We start from the raw sequence: 7,225 nt of genomic DNA, 5'->3' as shown, positions 1-7,225 counted from the left end.
TGTGATAATTAATCGTGATCTCAATATTGATCAAAAATAATCGTGATTATCATTTTAGCCATAATCGTGCACCCCTAGTCTCCACTCGCTTCAGAAGGGTTGAAAATCTGCAAATGTTCCTCTTTAGCGTAGACCTTAGCACAGCACCCTAGCAACCATAAGACACACAGGCTTGGCCATGTCCTCCTCCCCAGCTCCACCCTCTTGTCAAAAATTGCCACGTCCACTATTTTTACAGTCTATGGTTGGCACCCGTCTCCCTGCCCTTCTCGCTTAATTGTGGCAACACAAGCATGAAGGTGTTGTCGTCCATGTAAAGGTATGGGGACACTAGCTAAGTGAAATCTTTATGGTCATATATGAGGTGACAAACAAAAAACCCTCAGGAATTTCATGTGACATAGTAAAGCATTGCAAAGCCATTGTGTTGTGCTGTTATGTTAGAAAGAACCTAAAACTTTTTATTGAGCAATGTCTATTTACCGGAATGCTTTCTATTGTTTGGATGCTTGTAACATAAAACTTCCTCATACCTTCCTACAAGTAACATTTTTAATAACATAGGATGTAAACAGTTTAAACAACAATCATAAATGTCCAGTTGACCTTGAGGCTTTCTACGATAACCTTATCTTTAACAACACAACATACACATAGCGTGCTCAGAGCCAGGAAGTGAGTGAGCAGATCATACGGGTGTCACTCAAAACGACATGTTTATCAGCTGTGTGCATGGCACAGATTATCTACAACACATCCTGGACTTTACAGAGATTGTTGACGAGATCCATTCAAGGTCACGTCAGTCAAGCCCATTCCTCTGCTCCCCTAACCCAAAGCATTTAAAGAAACAATTTACTGCTGGTCAGAGGATCGGTGAAGTGCTATTATCTTGTTAGGGCCAGTTAAGAGTCCATGTCTCAGAGGGCTGAGCCGACCCTGTCAGGACGGCGTCACTTTGCTCTCTGGGCTGCCATGCAACCACAAAGGCGTTAACGGTCCAAACTTCTTTGCCACATGGGCACTCAAAGAGACAAACACACATACAAAGACAGACAACATGAGTCACTTCACTACACTCAAGGTATTTCCCCAATCTGTCAAGTGGCTCAAAGGAGTCAAGTATGCTAAGAGACGCTGAATGTTTTTGTCTCAGCTTAATAACAATAATAATAAAGATATTTTTCCAAGTAAGTAACTAATGTTCATATAAATAACACTGTAACCTGATAAATTACTGTTTATATAATTTATATATATAGTATATTTAACAGTCAAATGTATAGCGTTATCTTATAGCCTAACCATACCGCCACCGACTTGAGCGTCTAAAATTACCAGAAGTCATTAATTTATAAATGGAAGCCGGCTTCTCTCAGCTGCAAGGAGCGGCAAATCTGTTGGCATCGCATTTTAAGCATTTGAGTATGTTGAGCGTCAATCAAAAAGTTTAAATTTTTCAACTTTATGGTAATGAGCTATGTCGCAGTCCAGCGGCAAGCAGCGGCTAACTAAATCGGAATATAGACGTCCTTTGCGCTGGCTGATCCCGGAGGCACACACAATGTAAACTTTAGTTCCTACAAAAACATTAATTCTGAGGACAAGCTCATAATTGCCCTTGCTGGGTTACCTACTGTTTATAACATGACGTTGTTTGTGCATAGGGACCAGTTAACGTTAGCTGCCTGTCACATCGTCTCTAAACGGTCCGCCCACAGTGAAGTCCTGCACGGGTCACTAGGTTTAATCCGGCGGCTGCTCGCTCTGTCTGCACGCCGCTACGGCTCAGCGGCTAACGAGCGAGCTAAACTGCTAACAGACTCCGCTGCGACCAATTAACCATACAACTTCTGTCATTATAGTCATTGTATATGTAATTTATAAAAGGTTACAGTATCCGTGTATTGGCCGTGCCGTGGCTGCGTGAGCTTCTCCCGGTCAAACAGAGAACGCATCCGTCAGAGAGGCCAAAGCGTCAAAAAGTTTTTAACGAGCGTCCTTGGCGGAGCAACCAGAGTTTTTTTTTTGCAGCTCAAGTCGGTGGCGGTGTGTACGTACGGTGAGGGAGTTACTCTACAACTTATGATAATGGACTGCACCATACAAGTAATTTCTTTCTAAAATGTTTGTACACCTCCCCTATACATATGCAGGTTGTTCTTTATTAACTGAAAGAGACTAGAGAGCCAGAATATTTTCTTTGAAATTTAAACAGGAAGCACAGTGCCTGTGACAGACTACACCCTTTACATATATGATGACACTGGCATGCATGCTTGGGATTGTACTGTACCGTTACTTTTATTTATAGGCTATTAGATGAGGGCACAATGTGTTTTCATGCTGCATTACCTGGAGATGGGAATAGATGCTGTTAACATGTCATTGCTTCAGACAAAAACCTGTAACTGCTTTGACTTCGGCAGAAGTGTTTCGCAGAGATGGACATTTTCCCGAAGACTTTTGTTTGTGTTTTAATCATTTATCGTAAAATAATATATGATGAGATAGAACTGTCTTTATCACAAGGAGATAAATAGTGCAAGTATTAAACATCAATAAAGGTGAAAGTATAAAAATATTATTAACAGATCCGCAAAATCCAAAATATACAAATATACTGTATATATAGATGACATATAGCCCAGCTATGTCAAATTTTAAGTACAGGTATGTGTATATGGTTTTTCAAAATGTTCAATGGTAATGTCCATGATATTGCATGGAGATGACCATCTTTATGTGTGACACATTTTATTCAAGTGATGCACTGAAAATGTGAAACATCAGTCTATGATTATTTGTTTTTATAAGAGTCTACTTTGCTAAATTATGGATTGGATTATAGGTTATGAAACTGAACAAAGTGGTGAATCAAGTGTGGCCGTTTGTGTTAACTTACCACTCCAACTTACAGTACAATCACACCTACAGTTGTGGTCAAAAGTGTACATACACTTGTAGAAAATCACAATGTTATGGCTGGTTTGAGCTTCAATAAGTTTACAACTCTTATTTTTCTGTGATAGAGTGATCGGAACACATACATGTTTGTCACAAAAAACAGTCATAAAGTTTGGTTCTTTCATAAATTATTATGGGTCTGCTGAAAATGTCACCAAATCTGCTGGGTCAAAAATAACATACAGCAAAAATATGTCAATTTTGGTGATGTAGCGAGTTGTGTCAATCAAATTAGCTTCATGTCATGGCCTCTTCACTTTTCTAAGTGATTCGATTGACTACAGCTGATTCTCATGAGCCCATTTAAATAGGGCTCATTTGACCCAGTGATTAGACTCAGCTACAAAAGCTACAATGGGAAAGTCAAAGGAACTCAGTGTGGATCTGAAAAAGCGAATTATTGACTTGAACAAGTCAGGGAAGTCACTTGGAGCCATTTCAAAGCAGCTACAGGTCCCAAGAGCAACTGTGCAGACACTTATACGCAAGTATAAAGTGCATGGAACAGTTGTGTCACTGCCACGATCAGGAAGAAAACGCAAGCTATCACATGCTGCCGAGAGGAGATTGGTCAGGATGGTCAAGAGTCAACCAAGAATCACCAAGAAGCAGGTCTGCAAGGATTTGGAAGCTGATGGAACACAGGTGTCAGTCTCCACAGTCAAGCGTGTTTTACATCGCCATGGACTGAGAGGCTGCCGTGCAAGAAAGAAGCCCTTGCTCCAGAAAAGGCACCTTAAGACTCGGCTGAAGTTTGCTGCTGATCACATGGACAAAGATAAAACCTTCTGGAGGAAAGTTCTCTGGTCAGACGAAACAAAAATTGAGCTGTTTGGCCACAGCACCCAGCAATATGTTTGGAGGAGAAAAGGTGAGGCCTTTAATCCCAGGAACACCATGCCTACTGTCAAGCATGGTGGTGGTAGTATTATGCTCTGGGGATGTTTTGCTGCCAGTGGAACTGGTTCTTTGCAGAAAGTAAATGGGATAATGAAGAAGGAGGATTACCTCCAAATTCTGCAGGAAAACTTAAAACCATCAGCCGAAGGTTGGGTCTTGGGCGCAGTTGGGTGTTCCAACAACAATGACCCAAAACACACATCAAAAGTGGTAAAGGAATGGCAAACCAGGCTAGAATTAAGGTTTTAGAATGGCCTTCCCAAAGTCCGACTTAAACCCCATTGAGAACATGTGGACAGTGCTAAAGAAACAGGTTCATGCAAGAAAACCATCACATTAGCTGAACGCACCAATTTGTCAAGAAGAGTGGTCAAACATTCGACCTGAAGCTTGCCAGGACCTTGTGGATGGCTACCAAAAGCGCCTAGTTGCCGTAAAATGGCCAAGGGACATGTAACCAAATACTAATGTTGCTGTATGTATATTTTGACCCAGCAGATTTGGTGACATTTTCAGCAGACCCAAATAATTTATGAAAGAACCAAACTTTATGACTGTTTTTTGTGACAAACATGTATGTGTTCCGATCACTCTATCACAGAAAATAAGAGTTGTAGAACTTATTGAAGACTCAGAAGCAATAACATTGTGATTTTCTACAAGTGTATGTACACTTTTGACCACAACTGTATGTTGAGTTGGGGCAACAGGTTTCAGGTCTTTTCCCATAAAAATGTGCAAGTTAATCAAGGTGAAGATCTATTTGACCGATGTTTGAAGCTTCAAACTACAGTAGAAGATTGTGTGGTTTTGATTGAATTGATCATTTTAAAAAAAGGAAAAAAAAAGTTTAATTACTGCATTCACTCTCATTTACCTGAAATTTGGCAAGGGAGCACTATCCAAAAAACAACAATGATTCAGAAAACATCATGTTGTTACTGGATTTCTGTTCCACTTTGAATAGCAAAGAGAAAAACATAACTGAATGCAGCAGGAGCTGGTACTGAGCCATTCAAAGCAAAGACAATGATGTCGTGACACACACTGACCTATAATTGCCAACAGCAGAGTGCTGAGGGGCAGTGATTGGCTGGCTCTTAGGGCCCTGTGGCCTTAAAGGATGAGAACCATCATGCAATTGCACAGGATCAGCAAATCACTGTCAGATGCCCACTGGCTAGACCACTCCAAACCAAAGCCATTTTCCCATCAGCATCAGAGGGTTTACAGAAAACTATAAAAGAAACGTGGTTACAATAAAGCAGAAAGACTCTTTTAGGCATGTTTCAACAAAAAGTGCAAAAAGCAAAAAACAGAACAAAGTGCATTAGGAGTGAGAATGATGTTTTTATCTTTGCACCATGCTGTACTCTCCAATAACGACAGTCTCAAGTGCATTGAGAAGTAACGTAATACAATGAAGGTAATAGGGCTAAAAAAAATGTTGGCTCATGAGTTTCATTCATTCAGTACCACAGAAAAAAGGCTGCATTTGGGCAATGTCCAGGCATTTCTAATCTGCCAACACAGATTAGGTGAACTCCATTTAAACCGTAATAGCAGATTTCCTTAAATCACTGCCAAAACTCTACAGTTTAACAAGCATTTGAAGATGTTCTAGAAAACTGTTCCTATTAGCCCGTCAGGCAGATTCTGATGTCTTAATGCAGGTCAGCTCTCAGACCTGCAGCTGCAAATAAAAAGGCAGACTGGGGAAAGGGGGGTGGGGGGTGTTGTGGAATAAAACCAGAATCAGCAGCTCTGCTTCCTTTCTTATCTGCTCGCACAGCCAGTTGAGAAGCACACAGACACAGCAGCGTAAGACACAGCCAAGCTTTCCTGGCATCTCTCCCCCCACTAAGGAGAGATGAGTTTGTCCTCCCATCTACACCTCTGTGAAGCCCAACACACATCAAGCAGCAGCCACAAGCACATTTAATTGGCCAGCTGTCTGTTTGGTCAGAGCTACTAATTACTTCAGAAGCAGCAGGCAGCAGTTATTTGACAGTCGCTTAAGCCATATACTGTATGAGCACACATTAGAACTGTATGAGTATGAGCCATATGCAAATATCAGAGATGGTCCTTGCCCCTACATCCCCACTGGAGCGAATCTGCACTTTCCCATTTCTCCTTCAGGACGTTAATTATTCAAAAAAATTCAACATATGGTAATACAAAGCTTATGAGTGTGGCTCTGCTCACAGGCAATATATGTAGTCAATTCCCCACAGTAAATCAAAGTGATGTCTTATCAACTAATTATCTCCACTGAATTGTTTATCAAACACAAACCCTGAAGACTTTTCTCTCCTCCGCTACAGTGTTTCTGTGTAAATTTCTTTGTGTGCACATATAGTTGTGTGAATTGTGTGTGTGTGTGTGTGTGTGTGTGCGTGTGTGTGTGTAGGTGACATCTCTGGCTAACATTGCGTGTAAGACTAGTAAACACAGACATCAGCAATATACAAAGCACACTGACCGTGGATGCCACAGGGAGACACAGCGGAGATGAGTCAGGAGGGCCGGAGGGTGGAGGATGATCAAGGGCCAGAAGATTAATGCTGAAAAGAGCACACGTTGCTTTTATATTTGATGTGCTCACAATTTTTGATGGTGGTTGAATGCATGTCTTGTAAGATGCTAAATAAAAGTCATGTAATTTAATTATGTAATATAATTGTTATACTTACATGCAAGAAGATGGGCAGTCCAGTTAAGTTTAACTTCACTTAGGCATCCACTCTGCTGAAAATACAGTATATCCATGAAAAACTTAATTTAAATAACACTTAATACTGCATTTATTCCAAATACTCAATGACTATTCCAACCATCTGGAGAGAAAAGATCTTTTACTTGTCTCCTAAGTTGCAACTCTTTTTTCCTGATCCGAACAAAACTAGTTGCCAGAAATTACATATATCTCATGTTTCTGTGTATATACTGTAAATATAACATTAATATAGACCAATAAGAATTTAACTTAAATTCATTTTCGGTCACGTCATACAAATAGAGCAAGGCAACTACTGTTTGTTTTGTTCAAGAAAGTTGTGATGTGGGCTAAAAAATCGTTTTTACTGTGCAGTGAACTGAGTTATTTTAACCTGTTATAAGCGTGTTTGATTACCCTGGAAATACAGCTAGTAGGGAGGGTTGCTTTTTCAAAGATCATTAGGGTTTTAAAATCAAAATGTTTAACTGTTAACTTAGCTCAGTGACTCCAACACATATAAGGCACACCCATAGCACAACCTGCTTGTGTCAGTCTTGACTTTTCAATCACGAAAAAGACGAGACGGGTATGGCTGCAGCCTGGAGAGTCCCATGTCATCCGTCCCGTCTCATACGG

Source organism: Etheostoma spectabile, chromosome 10, assembly GCF_008692095.1.
Source record: "Etheostoma spectabile isolate EspeVRDwgs_2016 chromosome 10, UIUC_Espe_1.0, whole genome shotgun sequence".
NCBI lineage: Eukaryota > Metazoa > Chordata > Actinopteri > Perciformes > Percidae > Etheostoma > Etheostoma spectabile.
Note: the sequence above shows the minus strand (reverse complement) of the source record.